Consider the following 15,870-nt stretch of genomic DNA (forward strand, 5'->3'; position numbering starts at 1 on the left):
ATCCTGTTTGGCCATGTGGGTGGAAGGAAGTGCGGTACTGTGGTTTGGGGGAAAAACAGTGTTTCAGCAAGGAGAGCAGTGCTGTGGAGTAAGACTCGGGGACAGAGAAAGCTACGAATCTGGAGATTTGGCCAGGGTGTTTGGAAAACATCTGCAGCAATTCATCACACAGCCCCTGCAAACACCATGTGCAGGAGCCGTCTGCCTCTGGCCGCTGTGTTACTCTGCCAGTGTTTTTTTTGACGTGCTGCAGTAACAACTGGGTCTTTCCCTCCATGTCCCTGTAGAAGATGATGCATTTAACACATGCAGGTCCCCATAAAACCAGGCCAGTAGTTTTTATGCCACATGGGAAGTAGTGGATTAATCCCCCGCCTGGGGGGTGAATGTGTTAAAGATCATCACATTAGCACATCCTCAAAATCCTGAACCCAAGCTGAGGTCTTAGTTCACACCAAATGAAAGCAATATCATTGGAGCTGTCAGACAAGGAAAGGGTCTTGTCCAGTTGTTTGCAGAGAGTTCTGGTATTGCTAAGGTATTTATGGGGCTGTTTTGCCCTCAAGGCTTCTCACTAGCTGATTTACAGTCTGGGAAAATGCAGCCAAATGGAAACCTGAAGGGTCTTTCCTCTTTTCCCCAACCTTCTCACAGCATGGGTTCTTGTGAAAAGGAGAAGATGGGGTTCCTGTGGGACAAAGAGCACCCACCCACCCACCGACCAGGGCTGCTTCTGCTGAGGACTCATGTACTAGGGCTCAGGATAGTGTTGGGCAGACTTCTGAAATGCCTGCAGTAATTCACCAGAGTTCTCACAAATGCCATGCTTATCCACACCTCCCCAAACATCATTGGCTATGGGCTGCTTCACTTCTGATGGCATGAGAGAGACCTTCTTGCACAAGAACAGATTCTTGGAAAGGAGAGACTTGCTGCAGCTGTGGTCTGGGAGCGTCCCAGCAGACCAGACTCCCTCAAAGTGAACCACTTCTTCACCCAGTGCGTGTTTCTGTGCTGGAAAGCATTAAACAATTCTGCTAGAGAGCATTGCTGTGAGATTTGCATGACCACTTGATGCTCTGAGTGTTTGCACACTATCAGTTAATTCCCTGGGAAGTGCAGCTCCCCGGGGATGGGCGGTGAACTCTGGGCCCATTGCCACTGGAGGCTGTGGATGCCAAAGGTTGCATGGGTTAAAAGGGAAAAAAAGAAACTATTAGCAAAACTCATGGGAAAAAAACACCAATAGGAATTAAATGCAAAGATCTGAGCTCTGGGGAAGAAGGTCTCTTGTCCACAGTTTGCCAGGGAAATAACACTATATGTTGCCTGGTTGCATACTGTGTCCTGTGCTTCTGCTGTTTGCTGCAGGTAGAAACAGTGTACTGGGCTTGGTGTAATCTGTATGGCTTGTGACCCTGAGCTCCCTGTCCATCACGGAGTACACAGCGAGCAGCCTCTGGCCTGTGGTGGTGTTCATATGTTCATGAAGCCTGAATGGGAGCACAAAGACTAGGGGCAGTGGGTACATCAGCTGCGCTGGCGGTAGCGTTTGGATGTGACCCTTACTCCTTGAGAAGCTGGAGGCTCATGGCTTAGACAGGTGTACTCTTCGCTGGGTGAAAAACTGGCTGGATGGCCGAGCCCAGAGAGTTGTGGTGAATGGAGTTAAATCCAGTTGGCGGCCAGTCACAAGTGGTGTTCCCCAGGCCTCAGTTTTGGGGCCAGTTCTCTTTAATATCTTTATCAATGATCTGGACGAGGGGATCGAGTGCACCCTCAGTAAGTTTGTAGACGACACCAAGTTGGGAGGGAGGGTTGATCTGCTCGAGGGTAGGAAGGCTCTACAGGGGGATCTGGACAGGCTGGATCGATGGGCCGAGGCTAACTGTATGAGGTTCAACAAGGCCAAGTGCCAGGTCCTGCACTTGGGTCACAACAACCCCATGCAGCGCTACAGGCTTGGGGAAGAGTGGCTGGAAAGCTGCCCAGTGGAAAAGGACCTGAGGGTGTTGGTGACAGCCGGCTGAATATGAGCCAGCAGCGTGTCCAGGTGGCCAAGAAGGCCAACGGCATCCTGGCCTGTATCAGAAATAGTGTGGCCAGCAGGACTAGGGAAGTGATCGTCTCCCTGTACTTGGCACTGGTGAGGCTGCACTTCGAGTACTGTGTTCAGTGTTGGGCCCCTCACTACAGGAAAGACACTGAGGTGCTGGAGCGTGTCCAGAGAAGGGCAACGAAGCTGGTGAAGGGCCTGCAGCACAAGTCTTATGAGGAGTGGCTGAGGGAACTGGGGTTGTTTAGCCTGGAGAAAAGGAGGCTGAGGGGAGACCTCATCGCTCTCTACAACTACCTGAAAGGAGGTTGTAGTGAGGTGGGTACTGGTCTCTTCTATCAAGTAACTAGTGATAGGATGAGAGGAAATGGCCTCAAGTTGCAGCAGGGGAGGTTTAGATTGGATATTAGAAAAAATTTCTTTACCGAAAGGGTTGTCAGGCATTGGAACAGGCTGCCCAGGGAAGTGGTGGAGTCACCATCCCTGGAGGTGTTCAAAAAACGAGTAGACGTGGCACTTGAGGACATGGTTTAGTGGGCATGGTGGTGTTGGGTTGACGGTTGGACTCGATGATTTTAAAGTTCTTTTCCAACCTAAATGATTCTATGATTCTGTGACCCCAAGCCTCTGATGCCAGCAAGCTCAGGCTCTGGCTGATGCTAAGCTTGAGTCTGAGCCCCGTGGAGGATGGAAAGGAGCAAGCGCCAAAGACAAATCTTTTCCTATTTCTCTCAGAGTTGCTGGTAGTGTACAAAAAACTTATTTTCTCATCTGCCGTTGTAATACTCATGGATAAAGGCTAAAATGCGTCTGACTCTTTGCTTATTAGAGGAAGTTCAAACATGGGGCATACGTACCTCAGAGAGCCAAGGCTTCCCAGTCAAACACATTTATGTTTATTCCCAAATGTCTTCCTTTGAGTTGAAGAAAGGAGCACCAAACCTTTAACTTTGACAGGGCCTATCTTCTCCCATCTTAAGATATTTTTGGTCAGGACAGTGAGGGTTGTTTTGCCGTACTTATTTGGGAAGTGTCTGTGCAGTGGCATGGAGGAGAGCACAGGCAGGCTTAGCCTGGCCACCCTGCTGCCCCACTGCCTCTGCCAGCTCTGCGGGCATCAAGCTGTGGAGCACGTGACAAAAGAGCTTCCCATGGCCCCATGCCCGCTCTCTGCCCAGAGGCAGCAACTGGTCAAACTGGGCACTGCTGCAGCAGCTCTTTGTGGCTATTGCCCAGGCACCGGGCTGACCGCTGAAGGAGGCAATGCCTGCTGTGTGGTGAGCAGGGCCTGGTGTAACCATGCAAGCTCTTGGGTGGGGTTGTCCATGCTCCTTGTAGTACAGAAGATTAAAACTGGTGAAAGTCCAAAGGTTTGGAAAACAATGTGATGCCAGGTATAACAGAGAAGAGACCTGGCAGTAACTGTACAAATAAATCTGCTTCAGCGCTTACTGAAATGGAACACATACTGAGAAAGAAAAACCTCCAGACACTGCTATATCCCATGTAAACAGAGGTCCACACAGTCAGAGTTCACTGGTCTGTTCTTGTAGCAAAGAAAGGACAATAAGCCATGGCTTTTTGATTTGCTTTTCCTAATTGCTCTTTTGTTATTTTCCCTATTTATTTAATAATAGGAGTTAGAGGAGAAGGGTAATGCCAGTTTTGAGTCTGTGGTGCACTGACTGATGCTAGAAGAGGATGCAGTGACATATTTAGATTTTAATAAAGCATTTGACACTGTGTCTCAAAGTCTTCTGCGCAAAACCGATTAAGACAGGCTATATGTGAAAGCTAACGATGGAAAAGACTGCATCAGGTGGAGGAAGGTATCTAAGTTTCTACAAACATCACTGCCACATTAAGATCTGATTAATCAATTCAGACTAACATTAGATTAACATCATCTTCATCTTTGCTGCCAGTCTCAGACAAGACCTTTCAGCTCCGGGCCATCACATCATCTATTGCATAGGTAAGAGCATTTGATGAGCTCCATCCCATTCCCTGTGGGCAGCAATCATGCTCAGAATCAAGCTTGTTGTTTTCCTTTACTCAGTTTCATCTTCCTCTTCTAGAATTAAAAAAATTACTGCAAGTCTCCATGCTCTGGAAATCTCCTTTTCATTACTCCTGAACTTGATTTAAGACATAAGACAGAGTTTTTCAAGGCACTTTCAGCTAGAAAGACTTCCAAATTCAGCTGTCCGTTTTTCATCTCTAATGCATTCAGCTGAAACTGAGTAAGAATCTTTCATTTCAAGTGATTTTGAAATGCTCCAGATGTGCAGACACATGCATATGATTTCTGGAAGGACTTCTGATTTCTACTCGTATCTCACAGTTTCTCGCTCACACATCTGTTGGGAGCACATCCTTGCATTCACTGGTGATATCTGTGCTAGAATCACCTTCCACTTCTCATCCTTGTCACCAAGGTCGGCATTATCAGACAGCTCCAGCTCTCAGATTTATTCACAAAAGTTCCTATCTGCTGCTTTTGATGTCAAAGGAATGTAAATTCCTTTCTTGTATCATCATTTTAATGCCTCATGTCTGGAAAAAATATTAGTGGTGGGCACCCAGAACATCTTGGGTTGTTGTTTCCATACCATGTCATCTGCCCAAAACAGTAATTCTCCATCTCCTGAACAGCTTCGCACTCCTTTTGGTATGTCCACTTAGTGCACTGAGAGACAGAAACTCCAGTCATCAGCAGAGGTAGTTAGTTCTTAGCAGGGAGTCATATCAGCCTGCAGATGAAAAAGTTGCTTCAGTTCTCCTTTGTACTTTGAAGCAAGTACTGATTAAGAGCCATCAGAGATGCTGTGTTGCAATCAGCAGCTATAGCTTTTACAAGTAAGATTTTTTAAGACGGGCCAGCCATAAAGACCCTCTTTCATAGCTTTCTAATTTCCCCAGGCAATTTGATCATGCCCAACACTCTGGAAGACCATAACAACTTTGAACAGTTTTGGGTTTGATCATATTAAATCAGATACATCATTCCAGTAGGCATCACCAGATCTGTACCACACCTGGCTGCGAAAACACAAGGTGAATTCCCTGTGAATTTGGTATTTATCTTTATTAGGGCTGAACCCAGCCTTGACCTGAACGAGGGTTTGGTCCAGCTCCTGTGCAGGAGCACAGGTGTCAGTGCAGATCTACTAATGGGGTGGCTGAGAGGGTCTCCAAGCCCCTGCTGCTCCCAGTAGATCAGCCTGTACTTTACCACCTCTGTTTCCAGTTTTTATCTCTAGGTTGAGCTGACAAAGTAGGCTGGCCTTACAAATGGGAGTCGTTGAGTGGCCATGGCCTTCATTTAAATTCAAAAGCCCCAGATCAGGGGCTAATTCTGACTGTGGTGATGTGGTTTGTCTGGGAAGATGTTTCCCTGATAATTAAATCACCTGGGAAAAGACTGTGCTCTCCTGCAAGCTGGGGCAGAGTGTGGAAGGACTGGATGAGAGGTATTAGAAGCTGGAAACCTTTATTTTCTCTGTGTCAGGTGAATTCAGCTTTAGCAGGAGCTGAAGGCAAGAGGGAACTGGCCCAAAGCTGTGGCTCTTTTCCAGAGGCAGGAGGACAGATGCGTGGAGTGTTGCATTTGGGTGCCTGTTATTTTTTCAGAAGATGCTGATCCCTGCTAGGAGTGTGAGGTATCAGTGGTGTGTTCAGAAACTCTTTGCACAGCCTGTGGCTGCAGTCTGTTTGCTTATACGGGTCTGTTTGCACATTCTAGTCCTCACACGGCTGAAGAGTTAGGTGAGGCCTGAGCCTATATTGAGTCCTGATTTCAGCTTTTCACGGCATCATATGTTAGTCTGAAGAGTTAAGCAGGAGGTCTCAAGGTGAAGTGGGAGTCCAGAAAGGGGGGGATTAAGGATCTAGGTGTTGGGGGGCGGGGCGGTCATAAGTGAACCCGAGGGGGTAAGTAGCTTGAACATAACCTGAGTGTCTGTGGGCTGGCAAGAAATTCAGAGTATCAGGACCAAAGAACTGCCTGGACTTTGTTGTATTAAGACTTTCAGGGGATTCAGCAGCTCTCCTTCCTTTCATTCCTCCTTCCTTTGAGGCAGGAATCTCCCAAACCATTATCAGGACTGCCCTTTTTCTTGGAGCAGACTCTCCACCTTGCTGCTGTTGACATCAGACCCCTTCATCCCCACCAGCCATGTGCCAGACCTCTCTGGGAGCAGGGCCAAGGCTGGGCCATGTCTGCCAGCATGAGAACTTCAAATGCCCACTGCCCACAAAGGGACAGTCCCATAGCCCTGCAAGCCCTCCTGGGGCAGGTCCCCCCCTCCTGGGGCAGACCCATAGCCCTGCAAGCCCACATGCCAGGTTTGGTTAGGCAACAGGTTGCAGGCTGCTGGGAAATGAAGAAAAGCACTTCTCCTGCTTGGGAAGGAGGGGCACTGTGTTGAGTTTATGCTGTATCTGTGCTGCAGATCATGAGATAGCTTAACACTCTTGAGCTGTCAAACCCGGCATTCTTTGTCAACCTGAATGTGATTTTTTAGAAACTATTGTTAATTACACTCTCCAACTAGAAAGCACAGGTCTTTGATCAGTGCTTCACCAAGTGAGTACCATCCATTGCTGCATCTTGTGTCAGCTCATTAGGAGTTACCTTCGTTACAAACTGTGCTCGTCAGCTGTGGCTGAAGTCCTGGACCTGGAAGCCTGCATAGTGAGAGGAGTAAGATAAAGTTTTTGTTGCTAGGTGTGAAACCAGTTTACATGGAGGAGGCCTTGTAGTGAAGGTGCAGTCATTGATGAGCAAAAGAAAAGGCCCAGCAGCTGTCCCAGAAGTGAAGTTTGTGTGTCAAATGGGATGTTTTTTTTGCCATTGTCTCATCTGCAACCCCAGGCAGAGATTGATGGTACCCGTGTTTGAAGCATGATAAACAGGAGTGCACATGCACTGAGTTTCTAGGAGCTGTACTGCCAGGGCAGGATTTGGCCTCACGGGTGCAAAGTGTCAGTGTTGAAGTTATTTTTTTTAGCCTTGTTCACACACTGTCTGGTGATTTAAAGCATAGCTGGTGTCTCGACCCTGAAAAAGCAACCACACTGAGGAAGACTGTTGTCCATAAGGCTGCCCTGCCATCACAGAATGATTGCTCTTCATAAGCATATAGAGAACTGGAAAGTGAGATACTTTCAGCATAAATTATAGCTCATTTTTCTGGTAGCCCACTGTTCCACAGCTGATTTAGAGCTGCCTGAAGAGAGGTTAAGAGCCCCTTTGTCCAACTGCGTGGAGAAGTGATCTAAAATAGGAATAGTGCGATCGGGGAGAAGGATGCTTATGACACTGTGACATGCCTTTGCAGTGGCCTTTGCTCCCTGCTAAGGCAGGGTGGCCAATGGCAACAATTGATGCAACAAAGTCATCACTGCTAGAAACCAATTAAGCAAAAAAGCCCTCTGGCATTCTCCAGTTTCCTTCCACTTGTCCTGAGGCCTTTGCATCTCTTGGCTTTCAGGACATCCTGGCTTTGGACCCCCAGGCTGGGCAGCCATACCCTGCTACTGTTCCCCTTGTGGCCTCCTCCTCACAGCAATCCTTCAGCTGCAGAAAAGCCCGGGGAAGGCTGCTGCCAGAGTAAGTGCAGAAAGGAACAGCATGTGCAGTTTACTCCCCTCTAAGTGGGCAGCAGCATGGCCAAAGAAGTGCTGTGAAATGCAACCAATGTAAAGTATTTCAGTCCCCCTTCTCTTTACACGCCATAACTATTAACTGCGCAAGTGCCGTGTGGGTCAGAACCTGCGCTCCATGCTGCTTTTGCAGGCTCAGGCTCAGCCTCTCGCAGAACAGCTGCTCAGCCTGAGCCCTCATGAGGAGCCACTTCTACCCCACAAGCCCTCTCTTGGCTCTGATGCTTTGCGTCAAGGGTGCTCTTGATTGAGAAGGGAAAGTGTTTTTCCTTCCTTATTCAGAGCATGCCTCGAGCATTTTGGCTTGGGAGCCCAGCTCATACCACAGTTCCTCTGCCAGATGTGGGCCTATCATGAGTTTTTTTCTGTTTAATCATACAAAGAAAAATGCATTTGCCTTTCTCAGCAGACATTTGCACTGCAGTATCTCCTTCTTAGTCCTAGAGTATATTTTTCCCCCTACTGAATTATATGGTTTACGTTGTGTGCTGTGTTTTGCCAAATGAGAAGCGTGAGGATGATGCTGTTTTGGAGTCGGACTGATGAGGCCCTGCTATTCACAGCCCAAAGGTTAATGCTAATGCAGGGTTTCATGGGAAGTTTATCTCCGAGTGCTTCTGGGCAGCTCGGCTGGTAAATCACAGAAGTCCTAATCTTCAAATCAGCAGGCAAAGCCTGATGTTAGGTGCATTGCTAATGAAAGGTAGTCACAAAAACCTCTCAGGCTGGCAGCAGAGGCTGCTTATACAAGTCGTCACTGTTTGAGCATTCTTAGAATTTTTTCACTTGAATTAAATGTTCTGTGGCCCTGCAGCATGGCAGGTGGATGTGCAGGGATGTGCAGCCCCTCAGCACACAGGGGTGCACAAAAGCACTCACCCCAAACCCACCAGAGCTGTCTGTCCCTCGTCCTCCCCTGTGCCTCGGTGCATACAGGTGCCCACCCACAACGTGGCAGGTTGCAGGTGGGTTGTGTCTGTGGGTGACTGCAGGCAGCTGGCAGAGGTGTGCAGCTGGAAAGCATTACCAGCTCCAGCTGCATCACCAGTGGAAAGCAGGGCAAGTGAGGAGGGGAGAGGAGAAATGATTAGCAGGGCCTGAGGGAACGCAGGGAAGAGCAACAGCCCTCGAAGAGGAGTTTGTAGTGACGGAAAAGCACCGTGGCTCTTTGATCCTCTGGCTTCTCTTAGGGTAGCAGGATTCCCCAAGCCACCAACACTGCGAGGCTGGCACACTGCTTTGATGCACATGAGACCTCACATCTGAGCTCGTGAAGCGGTGCGTGTCCCGCCTGCAGTCTATAGCATCCTGCCTCTGTGTGTTTATCAGCGTAGTGTTTTTGCACGATTTAAAAGGAACATCTAGCTTAGGACAGCGTTTCACTTTTTCCAGCCACCCTGCTCTAGCAGATGTCTCCTGACTTTGAGGTTATAAGCGTAAGCACTTAAGAACTAAAAAAATGCAACAGGAAGGTTTTCACCAGGCAGCCTTCCCCGTGCGTGGGGAGCAGGCAGCGCGGGTGGCGTGCTGCTTACCCTGCCTCTGCTCCCACCTGCCTGCCGGGCCGCGGAGCGCTCGCCACGGCGCGGAAGGTGGATGACTGCGGTGCAAGCCGCCGGTGCTTGAAGTACTTCACTCTGCATTTGCAGGCAGGCCCGGCTTGCTTTGCTGCTCTGTGCACGTTCGCAGCGCTTTAAGGGGCAATTTCAAACCGGTTTTGTTGAACTGAGAAAGTGAATCGCAACGGAGCAGCGAGTTCCTGACTCGGCTGAGCCACGGTAAGCGCCGCTGCACGCCCCCGCCGGGCAGGAGCCCTCCGGCCGGGCTCGGGGGGCTTTGCCGGGAGCACGCACCGGCTCACCGCCGCTCTTCGTGCTGCCCCCGCACCCGCCGCAGCCCCGGGGCGGCGGGGCTGGGCGCCCGCAGCCCGCCGCGCTCCCGGGCCGGGCGGGTCCGTCCCGTCCCGTTCCCCCCGGGCCCTCCCGGCGGCCGAGCATCCCGGGGCGGGGCGGGCTGGGCTGTCCGGCGGGCGGGGGTGGCTCCCGGTGCCGCCCCTCCGCCCCCGCCGCCCGCTTCCTCCGCGGCCTCCCCCGGGCCACGGCCGGAGCTCGCTGCCCTCGGCCGCCGGTGGTAGCGGGGCCGCGCCGGGGCTCCCCGGCTGCATCCCTGGCGTGCGGGTCGGCTGCGCCGCGGGAAGGGCCCGAGGGACGGCGGAGCAAGTGAGCGGGCTGTGGTGGGGAGCTCTCCCCCCTTCTCCCCCCTTCTCTCCCCTTCTCTCCCCTTCTCTCCCCTTCTCTCCCCTTCTCTCCCCTTCTCTCCCCTTCTCTCCCCTTCTCTCCCCTTCTCTCCCCTTCCCACAGGGGTGTCCTCCACCTCGCCGTGGCTGTTGGGAGCACAGGGCTGTGCTGCAGGAGCCCGGGAGTTGCAAAACATCTCCTGGCTTTGCAGCACGCTTTTTTTTTTTTCCCTTCCCTTTTTTCCCTTTACACTTGGAGTAGCTAATTGGATAGGAAAACACTAACTGCAGGGGTGGGATTACTTCATGCTCTTGCAATGCTGTTTTGCTGTTCGATTTCAGTCCTTTCGCGTGAAAAGAGCTTGCCGGGTGGTGCTGCGCCGGCCGCCCTGGGAGCGCGGTGAGGGGCGGGTGCAGGCGCTGCTGTGCCCCCAGCGCCTTTTTTCCTTAGCAGGTCTTCGCTTTTAAGGGAGATTTCGTTGTCTCTGTGGCTGAGTTGCTTTCAGAGGAGACTTGCTCTTTTGAACAGTGCGTTTACCGGGTTCTGCAGCAGTCCCGGTGCATTGCTGTGTGACCTGAGGCTTCCTCATCTGGCAGGTTAATTCCATTACTAGGGCTTTTTTTACTTTGTTTTGAGGAGATTTCCATAGAAAATGTGAGATCCAGTGAGGCGACATTGCTAGCAGCAGGCTGTTTTCTTCCCAGCCTCCTGGTTGGTGTCCTGGCTGTTGCAGCCACGGGTCATCCTGGTGTGGAGCAGCTCTGAGCTCTGCTTCATCCCCCTGGAGATTATTTTCCTCTTCTGTTGCTGAAAGTTGGATTTCCTCAGATTTGCCTGAGAATGGGGGGACCCGAAAGTTCTCATATAGGTGGCATTGAAATTCAGCCAGCCAAACCAGCGGAAATGGCTCTCCTAAGAGTACAGTCTGTCTAGATGTGCTCCTTGAAAAGCTTATTCTTGAATACGAGCAAGAAGTTAAGTATCTTTTTAAAGAAAAAAGAATGAGGAGGCAAGTCCTGGATGTTGATTCCTTTAGGCCAGGAGTCAGCAGGATGCTTAAATGTGGGGATGAGCAGCCTGGGGTTGGTCCTTGGGCTGGCTGGATGCATGTTTGACCCATTGAAAAGTGTGCAAGTAAAGGACCAGTTTGTCTGACTTATGCTCAGCTTTCCTATGTGTTCCTCTTCAAAAGGGGATGCAAAGTGTGGTGCTTGGAAGCAGCTTGCTTATCCTCTTTATCTTTCCCCTACAGGTACTTTTTCTTGCTCTCAACTGACAATTACAGCAGTAAAATAGGGAGGGAGCTATTTGTCTTCCTTCTTTATTGTAAATATTTTACCTGTCAAACAGTAACCTTGAAAATAATTAAAACCAAGGAAAGTTGCTTTGTAGGACTTAAACCTGGGCTTCCCCTGATGGTATCATCCTCTGGGGTGCAGCTGTTTTGCTTTACTTGCCTGAATTAATTTTATTGTGGTACTGAGAACTCCCATGTGGTCCCTGGAAGTTGTCCTGCATTTTGAGAACTTGCTGAGTAGTTGCTTTTCTTCCCTAAAAGGTAGTGCTGTTAGGTGGGAAACTTCCTATCCTAGCCTGTCCCTGGGGACCTGAAAGCAGACTTTTGCAGCTTTTACCCCACTGAAGGTGGTCTTGGTTAATATTTTTTTTTTAAAGTTAGTTGTCTCATCTAAAGTTTCAAAAACTTGGTATTTCTCGTAATAGTTGCATGAATTAGCTTATGTTCTTCCTTCTCCTCTTCTGCTAAGCAAAAATCCACATCTATTTTGATGCCAACAACAATCATTCAAAGGTTTCCCAGACCTGGGGCACCTACAGTCCGTTTTTGTTTGCACACTGGAGCTGTGTCAGTCTCAGGTGGTCTTCTCCAGTGCAGGGAGAGGGGGCTGGAGGTGTTAGGAAGCCAAATGCTTTTGGTGGGGTTGCTCCACGCTGCAGAAGAGCCAGAACCTCTGCAGGGAAAGTGATGTAATCTTGGTGTCTCTTCCTGGAGAACAGTTTCTTTTGGGATGAGGCATCTGTTGACCTGTGCAGTGCAAGGAGCTATCATGACTTTCTCAAAGTGACATCTGCTGTGATGTTAGTGGGGAGCAAGTTGCACTTTTGATGCCTTTCTGGGTGAGAACTCGGTGACAACGTATTGTGTGTTCCCACAGGATAATTAAAACAGTGGCCAGAAAGGGATGAGATGTTATCCTCAGTGTGGCAGTCATTATGGCAATGGGTCTTTTAATTATCAGCCCTTTACCTCCAGTGAGTTATAACTTGAGAGCAAACACTGTTCTTGTTAGCTTTAAGGATTTAATTTTTTTAAGAGGCCAAATGATTGTCATTTGCGCAGAGCTCAGCCACAGTAATTCTCATTTACTGCCCTCCAAATCGCAGCATCGTTAGCATTGGGAATTGCAGGGGAGCAGTGCAGGGCTGGGGCAGAGGACTGTGCGTCTGGAGCCAGCAGCAGCATGGCTGGGGAAACCCAGGCAGCACTTGGAAGTATAACTGCAGGGGATGTCGCTTGTGGCAGGGAGCTGAGCCAAAGTGTAACTGAGAGCCCTGTCCGTCCTGGCTCCCAGTGGAGCTGGTGAGGGCATGGGGACGCCCTTTGGTGCACCACTGGCAGTGCCTGGCTGCTTTCTGGCTGCTGCAGCACTGGAGGCATGGCCACAGCCACCGCTCATGGGGGCTTGTGTCTCTCCCAAAAGGAGAAATGTGTGTTGGCTGCTTCACCAGCCCCAGGCTGAGCTTGATGTCTGCAGCAGCGAGGGCCAGAGCTGTGCTCAGCTTGGGGTGGAGTTTCTCCTCCTTACAGTCTGCATCCTCTCCAGGCTGTTCTTGCCCTTCCCTTCTGACTTGCTTCAAGTCTTTCCCTGCTTTAATGTTGAGATGTTAAATGGAGTCTTTGTGGTCAGCTGTGGCAGGTGAGTGATGCTGTAACCTACTGAGGCTGTGTAAAATGCCACAGCCTGTTTGCTGGGGGCTGCAGGACCTAAAGCAGGAAGGGACGAGTGCCAGCCCCTGCAGCTCCTGGCCCTGGGCAGCCTCATGACCCTGCTGCTGCTGCTTTCCTGCATCCCTGTGCCTGTCTGCTCAGCAAATGCTGCTGGAGCCTCCCACTATTTTATGTGGTTGTCTCAAAACTGCACAGTTATCTGTGCCTCATTGGGTCAGAATGAGAGCACATGGGCCAAATCATGCCCTCCCACTGAGAGCCAGGGCACTGTGTGGTTTTTTTGGGGATGCAGAAAGGTATGAAGAAAGGCCATGTAGCTGGAGGATGGGCACAGAGCTGGGGGATGGCAGTCCCATTCCAGTGGCACTGAATTGTCCCAGGCAGAGTCACAGGGTGGGCTGGATGCTGTTGCTTGGGTGGAACCAGTTACTGTGGTCTCTGTTCCCCTTCAGCTGCTGGGCAGGGTGGGAGAGGGACCTCTGTGGCTGGGGCCATCTGAGTCCCTTGCTGCTTCTCTCCCTCCCTGAAGGAAGGGTTGGTAGTGCATCTGGGTGCTCTGATGCCATTCAAGCCATGCTTTGCTCCGCCATATGTTGTCCCTGAGGGCAGGGGACAGGATGTGGCTGGCTGAGATCACCCCACGGGTGACCTTGCTCTGGGATGGTGCCTGTAGGAAAGGCAGTGCAAGAGCACAGGGCCCCCTCTCTAGGGAGTGAGGGTCTGCTCTGCCAAGACCCCCTGCACAGGCAGGGGGGATTGTACCACCGATGGTCTTGTGCTTGGATCCCCTTTGGAGTGATGGCTGATGTTTGGTGGTACCGGACGTGTGTGCAGCCCGATTGGGCTGCAGTGACGATGCTGAGAGTTGCCTGCTGGTGCTTGCAGCCCTGGGTGAGCGGGTCTGGCACAGCTTGCTCTAGGTGGAGTGTTTGCTCTAGAGAGCTCAGGCTTTGAAAAGCTTTAATAGGAAGTTACTTTTTGTGATAAATTGATGGCTTCATTTTTCTGACCTTTGAAAGCTTTTCATGCATTAGCTACATGTAGGAAATGTAATTTTCCATGCTGAGAAACGGTGAGTTCTAGCTCTGAAGCAGAATGACTGATGTGATCTTTTTTGGATGTCTGGCAGAGCTCATTTAGTGTGAAACAAGGCTTGGGTCCTGGGCGGAGATCCTCTGCTTCAGAGAGTCTGTGTCTGCATGACAGTGAAGTTGAAAACGGGAACTGGGAAAATTCAGTAGAATTGTTTTCTTTTGATGGCTGTGATGAAGCTCATGGAGAGACACCAAGGCACAAGGGCTTCCAGACTTACAGAAGGATTTCAGTAACTGAAAAGTAGCTTGAGGGGAAAAATGAAATGCTGAAATGATGAAGGCTGAAGACTGCTTGGTCCTTGAGCCCCTTGGTCCCTGGGGCTCCTCTGATGCCGTTCCCACTGGCTGTGGTGATGGGCCATTGGGGTCTGGTCCTGCTGTGCTGAACAGTGTGCTGGCAGATGCAGTGTTGCTCTGTGTGCATTGATGTAGCTGTCAGTGAGCTGTCATCTCTTCCCTTACTGTTCCTTTAGCTTCCCGGGGGTGTAGTGTCTGTGCTGTCCCTCTTCTGGGTGCTTTGGGGTTAGCATTCATAAGCCCTCTCCCAAATGAGAGGCAGCAACTTGCCTGTCCTCCTAAAGACTTGCCCCTGTTCCCCTTGCAGCTGCTGTGGGTTACAGAGCACCTGGATGAACACCCTGTGCATGCCTGCAAGTCACTGTGGTGCCAGTAAGCAGCCTGGTTTTGGGTATGTGTGATGTAATGTACACAGTATAAAACCCAGTTCTTGCTCTGTTTTTATTTACAGGAGGTATCTGGGGACAACATCACCTCAAGGTGCTTAGTGCTCGTGTTGTGCAGCAGTCAGCTGTGGCAGAGGATGACTCTGCCTCTCAGAGCATCCACAGTGATGCCAGGAGAGCTGCCCATGCACATGAGTCTGCAAGTGGTAAGAGTTGGGCAGGGCAGCTGCCTGTCTTGCATGTAGTGTTTTGTAGAGTGGTAAGGATACATACGTACACATATGGACAACAGACTCCAGAAGTCCCTCAGATGTTAGTTCTGCTTCTTTCACTTGGAAGTTCCCCTCTGCCATATATTGGTGCATCATTAAAATGGGAAGAGTGCAATTGCCCTCTGGCTGTGCTGGAGTTTCTTAGATTGGACCTCTTCTTTTCTCTGCTATTTTGCTACAAAAACATCCCTTTCTAACAGTAAAGTACAGAGGGGAAACTGGACTAATATCTTTCTTAAATGCATTTTTGGGTCATAAGCTGAGTATATCACTACTGCTTATTAACCTGTGTATCAGACTTGGTTGGGGACTGTAAGGCATGTGCACAGAAAAAATCCCCATAATTTCACAGCAGATGCAGGCATTCAGTCTGCCCTACCAGATGCAACCCTGCAATGCCATGTGTATTTGCAGGTGGTCAGTGATCTGCTGGAGTGACTGAGCTCCAGACATGCCTGTAGTCTGTGGGGACCATGAATGGTCATCTCCTTCTGTGCAGGTTTTTCATCACCTGTGAGATGGGGAGAACTGTTTTTCCCAGCCTCCCCAAGAGCAGAGCTGTAAGACCTTTTTAATTAGTGATTAGCAAGTGCTGGGAGGCTTTTGGCTGTAGCGCAGGGGGAAAGATGGGGGGAGTGGGGGTGTGCGTGTTACATGGCAGCGGTATCTTGAGGTCTTTCTGTCCCTACTGTTGCAAGCACAAAGGAAAACCTCAGCTTGGCCTTGAAGTGGGAGCTGTGTTGTGACCGTGCCATAGGTGGTGATATGCATCCCTGTGAGCAGATAACTTGGTGATGCTGGGTGGGTTAAATTGGGCACTGACTGCAGGTGATGCCGAGTGAGGAGTGTTTAAACCCTCCCTGTGCGACAGCCTGCTTCCCAATCTGCCTGCT

General features: G+C 50.3%; 1 protein-coding gene across 1 annotated transcript in view; it reads left to right on the forward strand.

Moving 5' to 3' along the window:
- Nucleotides 1–9,829: 9,829 nt before the first annotated feature.
- Nucleotides 9,830–15,870, forward strand: part of LOC115335940 (ankyrin repeat and fibronectin type-III domain-containing protein 1-like) — a 258,206-nt gene continuing 252,165 nt past the window's right edge. Inside the window, exon 1 of the mRNA XM_030002306.2 lies at nucleotides 9,830–9,942. The gene's annotated coding sequence lies outside the window, so the exon portion shown is untranslated. The remainder of the gene's footprint in view (nucleotides 9,943–15,870) is intronic.

The sequence above is a fragment of the Aquila chrysaetos genome, chromosome 25 (assembly GCF_900496995.4).
Source record: "Aquila chrysaetos chrysaetos chromosome 25, bAquChr1.4, whole genome shotgun sequence".
Classification (NCBI taxonomy): Eukaryota; Metazoa; Chordata; class Aves; order Accipitriformes; family Accipitridae; genus Aquila; species Aquila chrysaetos.